We start from the raw sequence: 17,948 nt of genomic DNA, 5'->3' as shown, positions 1-17,948 counted from the left end.
TCCAGAGAAGGGCAGCAAGGCTGTTGAGGGGCCTGGAGCACAGCCCTGTGAGGAGAGGCTGAGGGAGCTGGGGGTGTGCAGCCTGCGGAAGAGGAAGCTCAGGAGTGACCTCATTGCTGTCTACAACTACCTGAAGGGAGGCTGTAGCCAGGTGGGTTTGGTCTCTTCTGCCAGGCAACCAGCAACAGAACAAGGGGACACAGTCTCAAGTTGAGCCAGACGAGGTCTAAGCTGGATGTTAGGAGGAAGTTGTTGTCAGAGAGAGTGATTGGCATTGGAATGGGCTGCCAGGGAGGTGGTGGAGTCACCGACCCTGGAAGTGTTGAAGAAAAGCCTGGATGAGGCACTTAGTGCCATGGTCTAATTGATTGGACAGGGCTGGGTGCTAGGTTGGACTGGATGATCTTGGAGGTCTCTCCCAACCTGGTTGATTCTATGATTCTATGACCTCAGTAAGAATAGCAGATGCTCGTCTTCACTGGGTTTGAGAGGGTGAAGGAACTGTGTAGCCTTCAAATAGAACTTAACCCAAAGAGTAGTGTGTGCCTAATGTGATACTTGGAGAAAACCTATTTTGGCTGAGGAATGGCCTGGTATGCAAATGAGGATGTAGAACCCTAAGAATGAGTGCTGTGGTCTGCATACTGCAGGTTGAGTCTGACCATGTCTTTTTCTTTCTTGTCTTATACGTGCATTGCTCTGTAACAGCTTTTTTTCTTGGAGCTTTGTGTTTCAATTTATATTTAATACATGCACAAACTGGACTCACTATAGACTGCACACTGTGTGCAGTTTTCTTTTGCCTTTACTCTGCTTACATTGTTTCTGAACAGTAGGTCTGTAGAGAACCTATCCCAGAAGACACCACTTTGGAATATAGTTGAGGCTAAACTTGGCTGTAATGATTGTTTGTTTATCATGCACCTAAACAGTGAGGCTGATTTTCCAGGACTGTCAGTCTAACATATTTTTTGGATTGCTGAACTCACTAAAAGCAACAATGGATTGAGACAGCAGAGATGGAAAGAACTGTGGGATAAGGTAGAATTTAGTTGGAAAATAGAGCATCTTGGTAGGAAAGGATAAGCAAAGGGACAAGTCAGTATCTAGATCATTAAAAGGAAAGATGCAAGGTACATAGTTTGATTTGCTAATGGTAGCCTGTAGCCTGTATGGTAGCAAGATTTGTTTAGAATGGATTTCCTTGGCATTCAACATCATTTTTAATGATCTCATCTGGAAGTTCTGCTTCTGCCTTGACAGTCGAAATGATCTCATCTAAATATCAGGGGAAGTGCTGATAGTAGAGACTAATTTGTCATGCTCCTAATGCATGCTACTAGATAAGAGAAATCAAATATTCTTGAAGTAGGTATGAGAGATTCTTTGTCCAATTGCAAAGTCACACAAGCAGACAAGGGTGAAAAACGTGGTATGACTTTTAACATTATTACTGTAATCAGCTTAGAAAGACAATGAGCAGTGAATGTAAAGTAGGGGAAGGGGAATTCAGATATGGAGCTCACTGAGACAGTAAGTGAAGGACTATTTAAGTATTTTCTGCTGTGTCTAGTCAGATGAGGCTCTGTTTCTGGAAACCCTCTCATGCTTCACAGTGTAAGTGTAAGCAGAAGAGGAGGCTCAGGGCAGACCTCATTGCTGTCTACAGCTACCTGAAGGGAGGCTGTAGCCAGGTGGGGTTGGGCTCTTCTGCCAGGCAAGCAGCAATAGAACAAGGGGACACAGTCTCAAGTTGTGCCAGGGGAGGTCTAGGCTGGATGTTAGGAGGAAGCTGTTGGCAGAGAGAGTGATTGGCATTGGAATGGGCTGCCCAGGGAGGTGGTGGAGTTGCTGTCCCTGAAGGTGTTCGAGCAAAGCCTGGATGAGGCACTTAGTGCCATGGTCTAATTGACTGCAAAAGGCTGGGTACTAGGTTGGACTGGATGAGCTTGGAGGTCTCTTCCAAACTGGTTGATTCTATTCTATTCTATATTTTTATTGCATTATGATACAAGGCAGCCAGCTTTTTATTACTGACTCACAGAACAAACTCAGGCTTTGACTAAAGTCTTTATCCACACAGGTGGAGGAGGGGATTGTCACAAACAAATATTCAGAAGGGAGGACTCTTGCAGAGACCAGTAACTATTAAAGCCTTATCTTGGCTTCCCCAGCACTAGTGCAAACAGTACTCAAGTCACATGGTCCCTGCAAAGCCATTACTGCACCTTCCAGCAGGAATATGAACTTCACAAAGCATCTTTTCCAAGTTCTCTGCAGAAGAGTGTTTTTTCCCAGTAAATCACCCAAATTCAATGCCATTTAGCCTCTTTCTGATTTCTCGCCTTGAAACTCTTTGCCTCAATGTTTAAAAAATGTTGTTGACAATGGTTTGGCTTACAGTTTGCTTAGACAAGTGTCAGACTGGCTGCTATAGTTTCTCTTGTTCCATATTCCTCCTTGTCTTGGGGTTTGGCTACAACTATTAATGATCTGACCAGTGTCTGTGTGGTCTGTGGAATACTGGGATCCAAGCCTCAGTAGATCTTGGCATTTGTGTGTCAACAAATTAGGGATTATTTTTTTGTTTAAGTCAGTGCAGTTAGTTTAAAAATAACTGTTCCAGTATTCTGAAACAGGACAGTGAATAACTTCTACCACATTTGCTGTAGATTGGTTGTATTCTCTTCACTATTGGGTTAGACTGGAGCCTTGAAAAATGGGACAGTCATCAAGGGGAGAATAGTTTTAAGAAACCAACATGGAAACTGCCTGAGCATCAGTAGATAGCTGAAACTTTCAAATTAACTGATGCTGGCATCTGTTCTGATGTTTCACTGAATGAGTGGAAACTTTTCACATCCTGCAGATACAGACAGGCACCATCAAGTTCCTTTCTGCTTGTGTTGTGTATGTCTATAACAGGAGCAGGCCTGCTGTACGTGGATGTGTGTATGTGATGGTTTGCATGTTCCCTGCCTCCCCACACTTCGGAAATCACCCAGACTAGACTCAGCAGCTCTGGAAATGGAATGAAGCTTATATTTACAGCTTAGCTCAATAGACAAGCAGATAGTTACAGTATGTACAGAAATATACAAGGTGAAAGGTAGTAGAGAAACACAACAGCTCTCCCAGAAACCTGAGTCCCCAGGAGGGGCTCCCAACTGCCCCTTCACCTTCTCCCTACCTCTCTTAACCTTACCCCAGTCCCAAGGAAAAATGGAGGTTTGGCCAGGGGGTTAGGAAGCAAAGTGGATTCGTCAGAGAAACGGAGGATGAGGTTAGGGAGAGAGATGCAGCTTGGAGCTCCCCAGCAGGAGAAGTGCCTTATCTATGTTTTGATTTTTGTTCTTATACATCTCAGCAAGCCTATGAGTGCAGTAGACATCACTGTTGTTTTCCTTTCACAGCCTGTAATCTAGTTCTTCTCACCAAAACATTCTAGCTAGCTCCAAACTAGCACAATGTAACCTGGGGAAATCTTCTGGCTGGTCTCACAGTGTATTGCCTGTTCTAAGCATGACAGAATCCCATGCTGAATACTGAAGACAGATAAGTGGAAACTAAGTTAGTTTTTAAGAGCTGATCTTTGCCAATTTACTTGGTGGATGTAAGACCTATTTTGGGAAGCCTTCTTTTAAGTCAACCCACTGGTCACAGAAGGTGCAGAGCAAAATTAGTTTCTGCTGTTACACAGAATGTTGTATTGAATTTATAACCTCTTTGCTTTGCTCTTTTGGTCCTTAGATTGTCTTTAACCAAATGTTATGGCTTTTAACAATGATTTCAGATTCTGTAATACGTAGCAGTCAGAACCTTGAATACATACAGGGGAGCTTCTATGCAGTATTTTTACTTTCAGGTTAATTGTGTGGTTTATGTTTTGACATGGAGAATGGAAATTCTCCAGGCACAGTTCTCTCCCTGGATGTCAGGAATTGATAATGTGCCCTTTGAATAGTGAACCTCATCCAAACTTCACATGAGATTCAGGAGTAGCTCTAGGGCAATCCAAGATGCTGCACTGCTGCATTAAAAATAGTGTAAACGTCAAAACTAAAGGTTGTGTGGGGAAACTTTTGGGGGGGAGCTAAGCCCTGAAAATGTCAGCTGTGTTTTGTTTCTTTCCATTCTGTGTGTTAGAGCTATTCCAATTTTCAGTCGTGCCTGATTGTTGTTGTGCTTTGCAATAGGTGACCCTCAAATCCAACTGGAAGATGCTAGCATGTGATGGTATTTTCCATCAGGAGGCAGAAGTAGCTTGATAGGCCACCTGGCTAGCTCTGGATAAAGCTCAGCTAAGGGACTTCTGTATAATCAATCCTTCAGCTGGAGAGTGCAGCAGAAGATGAAAGGTGGTGTGCTGTCACAAGCTGGCAGCAGATGTGGCTGGGTTGGAGGGCAGAAGGGCTCTGCAGCAGGACCTTGACCGCCTGGACAGATGGGCAGAGTCCAAGGGGATGGGGTTCAATAGCTCCAAGTGCAGGGTGCTGCACTTTGGCCACAGCAACCCCATGCACAGATACAGGCTGGGGTCGGAGTGGCTGGAGAGCAGCCAGACAGAGAGGGATCTGGGGGTGCTGATTGATACCCACCTGAACATGAGCCAGCAGTGTGCCCAGGTGGCCAAGAGAGCCAGTGGCATCCTGGCCTGCATCAGGAATGGTGTGGTCAGCAGGAGCAGGGAGGTCATTCTGCCCCTGTACTCTGCACTGGTTAGACTACACCTTGAGTGCTGTGTTCAGTTCTGGGCCCCCCAGTTTAGGAGGGACATTGAGATGCTTGAGTGTGTCCAGAGAAGGGCGACGAGGCTGGGGAGAGGCCTTGAGCACAGCCCTACGAGGAGAGGCTGAGGGAGCTGGGATTGGTTAGCCTGGAGAAGAGGAGGCTCAGGGGAGACCTTATTGCTGCCTACAACTACCTGAGGGGTGGTTGTGGCCAGGAGGAGGTTGCTCTCTTCTCTCAGGTGGCCAGCACCAGAACAAGAGGACACAGCCTCAAGCTACACCAGGGGAGATTTAGGCTCGAGGTGAGGAGAAAGTTCTTCCCTGAGAGAGTCATTGGACACTGGAATGGGCTGCCCGGGGAGGTGGTGGAGTCACCGTCCCTGGGGCTGTTCAAGGCAGGACTGGATGTGGCACTTGGTGCCATGGTCTAGCCTTGAGCTCTGTGGTAAAGGGTTGGACTTGATGATCTATGAGGTCTCTTCCAATCCTAATAATACTGTGTGTGATACTGTGTGTGTGTGTCAGAAGTTGGTATGTTAGGCTGGACAACAAACAAGCTGCTGAGTGTGTGAGTTATGAAAGGACAGTTTCTGCTCTGTTACCTGGTATGACTTGAAGTTATTCTGAACGTGAATTGTTAGTAAAATCTGACTCAATTGTGTTAACTGCATGTGCTCTAGAGCATATGCATTGAGTGTTTCTAAAGCAGTGTCTGCTCTAGGAGGTAGCCCTGGTTATAGCATGTGATGGTTTGGGCTTTTACCCACCCCCCCACACTTTGTATGTACCCAGCTAACTCAGACGGACCCTGGGAATATAGATGAAGCAATTTATTTACAGCTAGCAGAATTTACAAGCAGCTATTTACAATATATACAGTTATATACAATTATATACAGAAATATACAAAGGATAAACAATACAAAAGCACAACTCCCCTCCCAGAAACCTGAGTCCCCAGGAGGGGCTCTCAAACCACCCCAACACCTCCCCTTGCCCTCTCAACCTTACCCCAGTTCTCAGGAAGAAGAGAGGTGCAGCCAAGAGGTTAGGGAGCAAGGTTAGTGGGAGCAAGGTTAATGAGATGTGACCAGGTCTGCAGGCAAAGGCAGAAGAAGAAGACAAAATGGAGAATGTTTACTTCTTCTTCCCAAAGTTCTCAGCGTGACTGTGAGAGAAGGAGACACCATGTTTTTCATTCCACTGCCTGTTATCTAGTTCTTTTACCAAAACATTCCAGCTTGCTTCTAACTAGCACATAGCAGCTTGTCAGTTGCTGTTAAAACCTTTCCTCTCACATGTCTTTCCCAGTCTGTAAACTTAACAGTGTGACCCTCCAATATGATACCAGTACATGGCATGACTGTCCACACTAATTCAGTCTTGAATTCCTTCTTTTGTTCTTTCCTGATGAACTTCATAATCTGTTGCTATTGAGAGTTTGAGGCTTGGAAACAGGAAGAACATGGGTTTATTCTGCCTCTGTAGTATTCCATACACACCTATAAATGTAGGACATAGTTGAGCCAAAACCCAACCAGAATTTCGTCTGGCTGCTGCTATAAAAAACAGTAGAAAATGTTTCCATAAATACACTGGGAACAAAAAGAGGGCCAAGGAAAGTCTCCATCCTTTACTGGATGCAGGGTGGGGAAGCAGTAACAAAGGATGAGAAAAATGCCTTCTTTGCCACAGTTGATAATAGCAAAACTAGTTGTTCTCTGGGTACCAATCTAGGAGCAGGTGTGGAGCTGTTGGAGAGTAGGAGAGCTCTGCAGAGGGATCTTGACAGGCTGGAGGGGTGGCAGAAGCCAATGGGATGAGATTTAACAAGGCCAAGTGCAGAGTTCTACACTTTGGACACAACAACCCCAAGCAGTGCTACAGGCTGGGGACAGAGTAGCTGAGAGCAGCCAGGCAGAAAGGGACCTGGGGATACTGATAGATAGTAGCTGAAGATGAGCCAGCAGTGTGCCCAGGTGGGTAGGAGAGCCAATGGCATCCTGGCCTGCATCAGGAACAGTGTGGCCAGTAGGACAAGGGAGGTTATTCTTCCCCTGTACTCCGCACTGGTCAGGCCACACCTTGAGTGCTGTGTCCAATTCTGGGCTCCTCAGTTTGAGAGAGATGTTGAGGTGCTGGAATGTGTCCAGAGAAGGGCAACAAAGCTGGTGTGGTGCCATCGTCTAGTTGTTTGGCCAGGGCTGGCTGATCTTGGAGGTCTCTTCCAACCTGGTTGATTCTATGATTCTATAGTATGTAGACTTGACAACTGAAATCAGGATTTCTTCTCTGGATACTTCGTAGAAATTCACAGTATGTCTTGAGTTTACCCCAGGTGAGAGACAGCAGTGACAGAAGCATAGCTCCTCCTCAGGAGAGCAGTGGTTATATCAGGGAGGAACAAAATGCTCCTTCCATATCTAACAACACAGAGACAAGTGTCAGATATATCAGTCCCATCCCCATGACCAAACCACAGACTGTCACTTCTTACAAGTCTTGTTTGATGCATATGCACTCATACTTGGTGTCATTAAGTCATAATTATACTAATGTCACTCTGAGATTAGCATTTTTCTGTAGGAATCTTTGAATTGTGGACCATAGGCAATGAATATAAAACCCTCTTAATGGTGCCTTACATCTCAAGAGTTGGAGGATTTTTCAGTTTTGAAAAATGAAGATGAAAAATGTTCTTTTTTTTTTTCTGTTTTGTTATTATTTGTTTGTTGTTTGGGTTGGTTTTTTTTTTACTGCTTTACTTTATTGAAGTGCTCTTATGGTCAGCAGCAAGCTATTAAAAACAGCCAGAAGCTGATAGCTGTGATATTTCATGTGTGCTAGAGTTTACAACAAATTACAACACTGACTGCTGTGGGTGTCTAAGTTGCTGGGAAAATGGGTTTAATTGTCCATTCTGAAACTATTTCCAGCATCAAATAGAATTTCTTTAACTACTCATGCTCTTTATAACCCTGGTTCAATTCTGCTGCAGTAAATCTGATGGGAAAGCAGAACAGTGAGTTAAAACCAGCGCTGATGTTTTATAGCAGCGACATAAAACTGTATGTCATCTTCAAATTAAAGTACTGGGCTGAAAGGTTTTCCAGCTCTAATGATTTGTTACTATCTGGAGATCTAATCTGCATTTTAAAAGCTCTGCTTAACCAATGGTTAGGGATAGTGTGTGTGTGTGTTTCTGTGCTATCCCTGTTTAGCTCTCTAGCCTGCTGAGTTTTGTTTGAGTTTGAAGAGCAACCTGCTCACTGTTGAATGAGAGCTCTGGCATGTAGACGTCGCTGGTTATGGAAACATTTGAATGACAAATGGGGTCAAAATGTGGGTTTGCCTTTAAAGGGAGTAGCCTATGAAAATCTTCTGATGTGTTTTTAGAAATACATCTTTGTAGATGTTGCCAATGTGTTCTCTGAGAATTCAGCAGGGACTTACTTCTTAAGAGATCGGACTTGCTTCCTTGGTCCTGTTTTTAAACCTCTCATGGCCTCAAACAAATCCTAGTTTCTTCATGCTCACCTTCATTGTGTGTGAAAAGAATTACTGTATATTTCTTAGAAACCTTATCTCTGTGTCTTGTGGCACCAGGCAGCAAGATGCAATTGGCAGTGTCCCTGATGACTGCAGGGAGTTGGACTAGATGACCTTTGAAGGTCCTTTCCAACCCGATGTGATCGTCAAGTCCCTTTTCATCCTCCAGCTCTTCCAGTGCACTTATTTGGACAATGTTTCATGTTGCCTTATGAAGAAAGTGTTTTATATCTGTGGGAACTGAAATTGGAAGGAGAGAAAGATGTGGAGTTGAAATGGTGTAGCAAGATAATATTTCAATGTTGCTCACCATGTGCTTCAAATCATAGAATCAACCAGATTGGAAGAGACCTCCAAGATCATCCAGTCCAACCTAGTACCCAGCCCTATGCAGTCAACTAGACCATGGCACTAAGTGCCCCATCCAGGCTTTGCTTCAACACCTTCAGGGACAGTGACTCCACCAGGTTCCTGGACAGCCCATTCCAATGCCAATCATTCTTTCTGCCAACAACTTCCTCCTAACATCCAGCCTACATCTCCCCTGGCACAACTTGAGACTGTGTCCCCTTGTTCTGTTGCTGCTTGCCTGGCAGAAGAGACCAACCCCACCTGGCTACAGCCTCCCTTCAGGTAGTTGTAGACAACAATGAGGTCTGCCCTGAGCCTCCATTTCTCCAGGCTGCACACCCCCAGCTCCCTCAGCCTCTCCTCACAGGGCCGCAGATGTGTGGCTAATAAGGTGCAGCTAATAAAGTGCTCAGCAGTGTTTCTCGGGGGAAAAACATTGCTTGGGTAGCAAATGGAGGCAGACCTCAACCTTGAATGAAAATTCCTGTCAAACCTTGAAGGAAATGGAGATCAGCTGATGATGTTTGTGCCACGCTGTTGCCTGAAGGACTTGGAGACACTGTGGTATATTTCTGTGTTTTGTGGAGCATTTTTTTTGTTTAAAAAGTGCTCTGTTGGAAGAGGAAGGTATAAGCACAGCACTAACTCCCTCTGTGATACACAATGAGAAATGCTAAATGGAGGGCTCCAATGTCAGATGGAAGAAGGAAGATTAATGCTTTGCTGTAATGTGTTCATAAAAACTTTTATCCATAAGTCATAAATGTGGATTTATTTAAAATACATTTACAAGTTTCTATGCAACAAATTAACTTACAAAAGTGAACAGAACTTTGTGCTGTGTTTTTGGATAATTTCTTTTTAAGCAGTGTGCTTCTCAATTCCTGGATTGCATGAAATGCAGGCTTTTTCTTTGGAGAGGTGTTGGAGAGGGGAAATTAATTGGTGTGAGATGATATATTCCAAAATTAATAACATTTATTAATTTTTATATTCTGAGCTCTTGCCACCCCTGACCACTAATTTTAATGGTGTTTTGGTTCTTACACTGTCATGGAAACATTCTATGGATAATATCTAGATCTAGGAATAACCAGCAAAATACATAAGCATTAATTGAACTGGAAGAGACTGAGACTATTCCCGTGGTCAAACGCTGCTTGTGGCCAATATGCTGTTTGCCCAGTGGCTGGGCCCAAGCTCTTTCTGCTCTATGGCAGCAGGCAGTAGAGAGTTACAAAGAGGCATTGAAGCATTTACTCACAGATTATTATTATTACCCTCATGGGGGCTGGCCACAGTCCAGGCAGTGCCCAAATGCTTTCAGGGGACTCCGTTGTGTTGGATGTTGAGGCTTGAGTCTTCCTGGCTTCTGGGGACAGGACGCAGACAATCTCTGCCCTTGTCTCCTGGCTTCTTCTGGATGATCTGTGTATGTGTCCAGGGATTCTAGGCAGGACCTTCAGGTGCAGAGGCAGATGTGGTGCAGTCTCAGCACCATGTCACACTGGCCACACAGGCTGATGGCGTGCAGGCATCCAGGGTCTGCTCCTGGTAACTGGTGGCAGTGGAGTTTAGCAGGCAAGCAATAAGGCCGTGTGCAATAGCAGCAGGGCTGGGCACAGCAGAGAGAGCAGGCAGAGAGCAGGGAAGCAAAGCAGGGAAGCAGAAGCAGGTTGTTCACCTGCGTATCTCTTTTATCAATGTGGGCTGAGATGAATTGCCCTTTGGACACAGAATAGCCAACCAGGATGGCAGTTAGCCAAACCAGACCATATTAGGCAAAGCCACAGGCTCACTTTTCCCTAATTTGGGCAAAGCACAGGCCTTGCACTAGGCAGGCACAAGCTAAGTGTGTGTACCTTATACCACAGGACCCTGGGCAGGCCAGACTCTATGGCTCCAGGTTTTGGGTTCATTTCCCACGCTTACCTCTCTGGAGCAGGAAAACATGCCTAGGCAAGGCAGGACATGTATAAGCCTATTTTGGGTCTATGAGGCCTACCACAGCAAGATGCAGAGGAAGGAATGCATGGTAGGAATCTGGGTAAATTTATAGTAGAGTAACATGGTTGTGTTTGATCTGGCTAAATCAATTATGATAAATCTGACACTGATGTTAATCAATCTCCCCAGATTCTCATTTAAGTGACTGCTTTCTCTATTCTGTTTTAGTACTATCTGTTTAAGATGGAGCTAGTGTAACACCCAAATCATCACATCCTAATTTTGGCGCTCTACATGGGGCTCAAACCCACCACCCTGGGATTAAGAGTCCCATGCTCTGCCAACTGAGATCTGAAATAAGGATGTGATGGTTTGGGTCTTCCCTCCCCTCCTCTGCCCCAGCTTTGGAAAATCATCCAGACTAGACTCAGCCACTCTGGAAATTGAATGAAGCTTATAGTTACAGCTTAGCACAATAGACAAGCAGATAGTTACAGTATATACAGTTATAGACACAAATATACAGGTTAAAAAGGTAATACAGAAGCACAACAGCCTTCTCAAAAACCCGAGTCCCCAGGAGGAGCTCCCAACCACCCTTCCACCTTCCTCCCATCCCCCTACCTTACCCAAGACTTTGCCTTATGCTCAAGGTAGCTTGGAGGTTCAGCCAGGGGGCTTTGGAAGCAGAAGGATTAGTCACACAGATGGCAGGTTAGCTTAGAGAGAGAAGTTGAGGCCCAGAGAGACAGAGAGCAACTCTGTTATCTGTGTTTGTCTTCTTGTTCTTATCCATCTCAGCAAACTTATGAGTGCAGTAGCCATCACCACTGTTTGCTTTTCACAGCCTGTGATCTAATTCTACTCACCAAAACATTCCAGCTAGGCTCAAACCAGCACAGCTAGCAATAATAAAAAAGCCAAAGCACTCTAAGAATGTGACTCTCATTTTGAGTATGTAGCACTATGAGAGGCATGGCAGCAGATTGGTGAGGTAGCCTCTGCTGAGAAATTGATGTTTTGAAGAACTAAAAGATTTGTGTGGTTTACCCAGCTGTCAAGTCTTTGGGCATTTAGGCCAAGGTTTCATTTCTACTGCATGCAAAATCTTGCAGAGGCTTAATTTGAGATAGAGCAACAAAACTCTGTCTGTCCAAAGCAGAACTGAAGATGATAAAACGAAGTGAATAGCTACCCTGTTTCCAGGACAATCAAATTCAGTAATTAGGAGCTCAGTAATCTTGGTTCTTTCCCACAGTCCCTCAGTGTTATAATTAATTCAGCATTCAGTTTGCCAGTTTGTGGATTATGTTTAGATTATCACTCAGATGTGTGCCAGCAGGATTTCCTTACACCTGAAGGCCTTTAATTTGAGGATTATCTGGAATCTTTATTCTGATGCTGGTGACCTCTGTTATCTCTGGTCTTCAGAAAGTGTTTCTTTAATGGTACATTTAAAGTGAGGAGCACAGCAGGCAGTCATCCACAGTGTTTGTGTAGGTCCTGCTAATGAGTTGGGATCAGCACCTACCTTCCAATTACACTCTACTAATCTAGAAACTAACAGCTGCTGCATGGTTTTTTGTTGATTTTTTTTTTCTGTGGTTTGGTAGGAATCTGATATTTCTCTTCTCTATCTAAGTAAAGAACTGTTGGAATTGTCTTGATTAGGATTTAGAGGAGTCACAGGGACAGTGGTGCTGTCTACCTGATTAACTTGAGTCTGAACCTTTAATGTAACTGGCTTTAGAAATCAGACTGGGACATGAGTGAGGATGTGGTGGGTTTTTTTCAGAGCAGTCTGTGAGCAAAAAACAGACAAGATATTCCTTCAGAATGAGCTCAGCTGCTTCTTCTTACAATCCCATATCCTTGATCTAGCCTGAAGTTGTTGCCAATGGAATTCAGATTAAAAGCTTATTTAAGAGTTTTAAACAGCTCCATGTGCAGATGCAGATTTCTAAAGTATAGACTGAAATCTATGAAGATGCTTTAGAAAACCCTCAGGTATTACAAAGCATCTTAATAGTGCTGCTCTTCCTGTAAGTTTATCTTCACAAAATGTTGAAATCAGCACAAAATCATTCACCCCACATGGCATTAGTCTGGGGGAGTTAGGCACTACTGACACTGCATGTAGTTCTGCTCTTAATTGTACTTGTTCCACTCAAACAATACCTCTATTTTTCAGCAGTATAAATGAAAATCAGATTACCAGTTGTCAGCATTCATTTCTTTCTGTTCTGTGCAACCTGCTTGGAGGCTGGATAGAAACATCCCAACTTCTGTGATGCCATTGTCAACAAACACATTAGTGAGGAAAATGTAAACTTATAAGGAGAATAAGGCCAAGAGGCTGCCTGGCACTAGCTTTAACCAGAGCACATGAGCCTGACCCTCTATCTGGAACTGTTGTACTCTTTGCTGCTGCTGCCTGTACTATTGTCCATGGGATTACTTTGCAGCTGGCAGATTTTAGGTCCTGGTTCCAACTGGGGATGTCATGCACACTCCTGCTTTCCAGCATCTGTGCTGATACAGTAGCAGATAAATCTTCAGTGCGAGGTGCTATCCCCATGGCTCACATTACTGCTAATGGGAACTTTACAATTAACCCCCAGAGCAAACACAGAACTGAATTTAATTCAAACTTGTGAGTAATTTGACCTAAATAGATTTATTTTTTTTTAAGTCCTCAGACTTTATGATGACAACAGAGTTTAGGCAGGGAATCTTTTTATGCAACTGATACAGTCATCATAAATCAAACGGCCTTTGGGGAACACACTGCTTCTATCTAAGGACTATTCCAGTTACAGGAGTAAGTTTTAAAGAGGATTTGCATGTTAAGCACACAGTCTGGACTTAGAGTTCCATTTGCAAGTTGCAGTTTTCTCTGACTGAAACATCTAAAATACTTTTCCAAACTGCAGAACCATCAAGACTCCCTCTGAATCCACTGTCAGAGTCCATTTCCATTACTTACAATCATAGAATCAGTGAGGGCTGGAGGGGACCACAAGGATCATCTACTTCCAACCCCCCTGCCATGGGCAGGGACAGCCTACCCTAGATCAGGCTCGCCATAGCCTCATGCTGCCTGGCTTTAAACACCTCCAGGGATGGGTTTGTTTAGCCTGGAGAAGAGAAGGCTCAGGGGTGACCTCGTTGCTGTCTACAACTACCTGAAGGGAGGTTGTAGCCAGGTGGGGTTTGGTCTCTTCTGCCAGGCAAGCAGCAACAGAACAAGGGGACACAGTCTCAAGTTGTGCCAGGGGAGGTCTAGGCTGGATGTTAGGAGGAAGTTGTTGTCAGAGAGAGTGATTGGCATTGGAATGGGCTGCCCAGGGAGGTGGTGGAGTTGCTGTTCCTGGAGATGTTGAAGAAAACAGTGGATGAGACACTTAGTGCCATGGTCTGGTTGATTGGCTAGGGCTGGGTGCTAGATTGGGCTGGATGATCTCGGAGGTCTCTTCCAACCTGCTTGATTCTGTGATTCTATGAGTCTTCCACCACCTCCCTGGGCAGCCCATTCCAGGGTCTCACCACCCTCATGGGTGTTCTTCCTAACATCCAGTCTGAATCTACCCATTTCTAGCTTTCCACTAGTCCTATCAACTACCTATTAACTACTAGTTAAATTTTGTTCATTCCTATACTGTCTGTGCATCCCAACCTCAGACTGTGCATTGAAATACCTTCTGCACCTCAAAATGGAGCTTCAGGAGAACCTTGCAGACTGTGGCCCCTGCTACCTATATCTGTCTTGAAAGACCTATCTCTTAAAAATGTCAAGAATTAATTTCTCTTGCAGATCCATTCCCGTGCTAAGTATGTGAAGCAGAGGATGAATCTGCTGTGTTAACAGGCCCAGCTTCTCATTTGGGGCTGCTAAACTTCCACCTCCTTAGTGGACTCACACCAGTTTGTGCCAGCTCAGGTTTTGATGCACAATTTACTGTGTGAGGGAGAGGACCCTTTGGCAAGCCAGGGATAACTTGCAGCTATAAATGTAAGGGCATCCTTTTGGCCTGTTTGAAAGCAATCTGTAGTGCCTCTAGGTGTGGAAGGATGTTTCACCAACACTCTGTTGATATTGTGTAAAGAGTCTTTGTAAGTAAGTCCCTTCTTGTATCTGTCTTAAAGGTAGTCAACAGTTAAAGGCTTTTGACTTAACCTTTTCTCTTCCTCTCTGACTTAGAATCTGACAAATGTTTGAGCTGGTTTTGGAAGAAGTGGGAGACTCTGCAAGTGTGATTTCAGCTGCAGGAATGGCTCTTTGAAGGAGTTTTTTTGCTGAAGAGAGTAATTGCTTTTCACCAAGACAGATTTGCAAGGCAGAGCTGAGAATCTGATAGCTGTGACCGTGTGCAAGTAGCTTCCTGATTTGGATAAATTAATGCAGAGTAAAAAGAGTTGTAATGAGCAATGTTCTCTGTGCTCAGTGACAGATACCTCAGAACTTTGCACCACTGTGAAAACAGATTTCCATATGACTGTATCAGCCCTCGGCTGGATTTCCAGAATGCCATGGAATTGCAGCCCTGGGCTGGTGAAAGGTCTGGCAAACATGACCTGTGAGGAGCAGCTGAGGGAGCTGGGAGTGTTTAGTCTGGAGTAGAGGAGGCTGAGAGGGGACCTTATTGCCCTCTACAACTACATAAAAGGAGGCTGTAGTCTGGCTGGAGCTGGTCTCGTCTCCCAAATTACTAATGATAGGACAAGAGGAAATGGCCTCACGTTGCGTCAGGGGAGGTTTAGGTTGGCTGTTGGGAGGAAGTTCTTTCCTGAGCGAGTGGTCAGGCACTGGAACAGGCTGCCCAGGGAGGTGGTGGAGTCACCATCCCTGGAGGTGTTTAAAAGGAGAGTGGATGTGGTGCTTGAGGCTATGGTCTGGTGATGAAGGATGCTGAGATGAAGGTTGGACTGGCTGATCCTGATGGTCCTTTCCAACCACAGCGATTCACAGTGCTTAGATGTTGTGCTGAGCGATTTGGCTTAGTCAAGGACTTGTCAGTGTGAAACTAACGATTGGACTTGAGGAGCTCGAAGAGCTTCTCCAATCTAAGAACTTCTGTGCATAGTCTAAGGAACTTGGAGCAGCTTCTGTCACTTGTATTTAAAAGGATCATTGCTTGGTGACGTCTCTAAGGGCGCCACTTGTATCAAACTTCATATTGCAGTGGCAGCATATGAAGAAAAGTTCAGCAGCATTAAACAGCTGAATGTGCTGGAGCTTCTTTGGGGTGTAGGATCAGGTGACATTAATGTGAACTGGTGAACTATCTAGAGTGTAATTGGGAGTGTTTGCATCTTCAAAGCTTTACAGAGGAAAAAATGAGGTTTGGGGGCTTTGTATATGATACTTTTAAAGCCTTAAGACTTGATTCTTTCACATAGACAGACCTTGAAAGCTCTCTATTCAGTTCTTAATAGTCCTTCCCCACACCCTGTTGGCCTTTTCCTCTCATTTCTTTGGAAGCTTATTCTCTTGGGGCAAGCTCTTTCTGTTTTGAAGATGTCAAGTTTCAGGCTTCTGAACTTCTCAAACCCAAATTTATTTTCTCATTCAAAGCACCTCTTTGGAGCTAGGGCCCTTTGTTTTTAAAGGGATATTGCCAATTAACATTGGCCACTGAGGGTAGATACATCAACTTTAGACCTCTAAATTCTCATGGAAGTATTTCTTAAGAAAATAAATATCCCCTTTGCAGTACTTAGAACTTAAACATTTTAGCATCAAAAAACTTGCAGGGTGAGTTTGATAAACAGAAAACTCTTATTCCCCTGCCCTCCTCAAGCCCCTTAGGTTCCAAAGTGCCAGCAAGTGGCTCTACAAAAATATTTGCTTAAATTAGCTCTTGCTTAATTTCTAATTTTCAATCCAAAATCTAAATGAGCCATTAAAGGAAACCACACTAATGAGATGCACTACAAAACAAAATAGGCCTAGGGCAAAACCCAGGCTTTTAATTTGTTCAGCTTCAATCTGTAACATCTGGCTGTGATGGATGATGTCACTAAGCACATGAAGAATATCACAAATAGACTTTTGTAATCACTGCCTCCACTGTTGGTGTTTCTCCATTTGCTCACTTGTTTTTTTGACACACAGTGATACAGAAAAATGTTTTCAAGGGCAAAGACTCCAAACCAGAAGTTGAACTTTGATTCGGATGTGGACCATAGGGTCTAGTCATCAGCACCATGTCCAGTCAGCTTGCAGCACAGCTGGTAAGGAACAAGCAGAGCTGCTCTGAGTGTTGGGTACCTCAGGCCTGCTCAGCAGTTTGGGGTGGGTAGGAACATCACTTAAACCAACAATCTGACAAAGACTGAAAGATGGGGACTTAAAGCATCAGCAAGAGCAATTTTGTGCTTTTCAGTCTGTGTTCAGAGGCCTGATTTGATTCATGATAGGCCTAGGGTTGAGGGGCAGGTGTAACAGCTAGGACTAGTACTCCTAAGTAGTCTGAGCTGATGAAGCAAGAGCTTTGGAGCACAGCTGGACTCCTACTGCAGCTTGTCATGGGCTTGTGGACAGCTGCTAGCCTATGGTGGCTCACTCACAGCAGCTGTGTGGCTAGTACCTGACAGCACCTGGCAATACCAGACAGCAAACGTGTCCTGAGCTGCCTCAAGAGCAGTGTGGCCAGCAGGGCAAGGGAGGGGATTCTGCCCCTTGGCTCTGCTCTCCTCAGACCCCACCTGGAGTCCTGTGTGCAGTTGTGGAGCCCCAGTGCAAGAAGGGCATGGAACTGTTGGAGCCAGTCCAGAGGAGGGCCACAAGGATGCTCAGAGGGCTGCAGCAGCTCTGCTATGAGGACAAGCTATGAGAGTTGGGGCTCTTCAGCCTGCAGAAGAGAAGTCTTCAGGGAGACCTTATAGTGGCCTTTCAGTATCTGAAAGGGACCTACAGGAAGGCTAGGGAGAGACTATTGACAAGGTCTTGTAATGACAGGACAAGGGGGAATGGTTTAAACTGTGGCAGAGGGGAGATTGAAACTAGATGTTAGGAAAGAGTTCTTTCCAGTGAGGGTGGTGAGACACTGGCACAGGTTGCCCAGGGATGTTGTGGCTGCTCCCTCCCTGGAGGTGTTCAGGGCCAGGTTGGATGAGGCCTTGAATGACCTGTTCTAGTGAGAAGTGTCCCTGAGGGGTTGGAACTGGATGATCTTTGAGGTCCCTTCCAACCTAAACCATTCTATGACAGTATACCAGCACAGCCCAGTCACAGGGCTGCCTTATTCATCTAGTTCTTACCATTAGTTTGCCCTTTCCTCTTTAGCCACAAAACAGCAGAAGGCTGTTTATGTGTGTTTAGCTTAGTCACCAGGAAGAATGTTGCACATTGCCTGCACTGTGAAGTGT

At 44.8% G+C, this 17,948-nt stretch overlaps 1 long non-coding RNA gene across 2 annotated transcripts in view; it reads left to right on the top strand.

The window, feature by feature from the left end:
* Positions 1-17,948, top strand: part of LOC135186918 (uncharacterized) — a 166,537-nt gene that overhangs the window by 42,230 nt on the left and 106,359 nt on the right. The gene's annotated exons all lie outside the window — the stretch shown is intronic.

The sequence above is a fragment of the Pogoniulus pusillus genome, chromosome 26 (assembly GCF_015220805.1).
Source record: "Pogoniulus pusillus isolate bPogPus1 chromosome 26, bPogPus1.pri, whole genome shotgun sequence".
In the NCBI taxonomy this organism is placed as follows: Eukaryota; Metazoa; Chordata; class Aves; order Piciformes; family Lybiidae; genus Pogoniulus; species Pogoniulus pusillus.
The sequence above is the reverse complement of the archived record's forward strand: the minus strand, read 5'-3'. Positions and strand labels throughout refer to the sequence as shown.